This window comes from Phragmites australis, chromosome 11 (genome assembly GCF_958298935.1).
Source record: "Phragmites australis chromosome 11, lpPhrAust1.1, whole genome shotgun sequence".
Classification (NCBI taxonomy): Eukaryota; Viridiplantae; Streptophyta; class Magnoliopsida; order Poales; family Poaceae; genus Phragmites; species Phragmites australis.
In genome coordinates, this window is record NC_084931.1 from 16,048,251 (window position 1) to 16,049,412 (window position 1,162).

The 1,162-nt window shown below is 44.7% G+C and overlaps 1 long non-coding RNA gene across 1 annotated transcript; it reads right to left on the minus strand.

Annotated features, from left to right (window-relative positions):
* Positions 1-417: 417 nt before the first annotated feature.
* LOC133884281 (uncharacterized) lies at positions 418-755 on the minus strand. The gene is made up of 2 exons (XR_009903051.1): positions 689-755; positions 418-571 (listed from the first exon to the last, which is right to left on the minus strand). It is a non-coding gene; the product is annotated as an uncharacterized LOC133884281 (long non-coding RNA).
* Positions 756-1,162: the final 407 nt, after the last annotated feature.

Consider the following 1,162-nt stretch of genomic DNA (forward strand, 5'->3'; position numbering starts at 1 on the left):
TACACTCGGCAAAGTGAGCACAGAATAGCACCCAAATAGCACAGTTTGGCGACACGTGCCACGCATTGCCGAGTGTATCCCGTGGACACTCGGCAAAGTGGCATCCAAAATGCCAGATTGAACAGCCTTGTGACACGTGTCTGTTTTGCCGAGTGTAACACTCGGCATAGCCTTGTTTGCCGAGTGTAACACTCGGCAAACTATTATTTAGCAGGTCGACAATTGGTCCATACCAGATTCAAAACTGTCACTGCAATTCAAAACAATATACATATATTTCACAGATTACCACCTTCACATAAACATCGCATATTACGCAAACATCACATAAAGCGTCGCATAAACATCGCATATTACGCAAACATCACATAAAGCGTCGCATAAACATCACATATTACACAAACATCACATAAAGCATCGCATAAACATCGCATATTACACAAACATCACATAAACCGTCGCAAGTGACACAAACATGACAAATTGTCGTGACAAGATAGCAAAACATAGTCCAAACAAAAAGAAAATGTAGCAGGCCGTAACGGACTCAACACTTGATTACCACCTTAACCTGCATCAATTAAGGAGCAAAAACGCTAATTAAGAAGTATGCATTTGAAAGTAAACAGAAATGGTAAGTATGGATATAGGGTTACAAAAGTAAGTTTTCAAAGTGAGGAGAACAAACCAAAGTGAGGTGGAGTACCAAAGTGCGAACCTCCAGCTCCAGGCGTATTCGATCCCTCTGATGGATATTGCACAAAGTAGATAGTTAGCACAACACTCTATGGTTGTAAGAATGGTAATAATGGTGATTACAAGGTTATAAACTAACTCACAGGAGTGTTTGGAGCCTGTGGAGCAAGTGGACGAGAAGGGGTTGGCATCGGTGGCGGAGTTTGACCCATTGCAGCATAAAGGGGCGTCATCATCGCATACCACTGGGATCGTTCTGCCGCCAGTGTTTGGAGCCTGTGGAGCAAGTGGACGAGAAGGGGTTGGCATCAGTGGCGGAGTTTGACCCATTGCAGCATAAAGGGGCGTCATCATCGCATACCACTGGGATCGTTCTGCCGCCATCCTCTCCTCGAACGATCTCTCTAATTCGTGCCGGAGCCTCTTTTCTTCATCCAGCTGGGCCTACAGTATGTCATCGCAATCT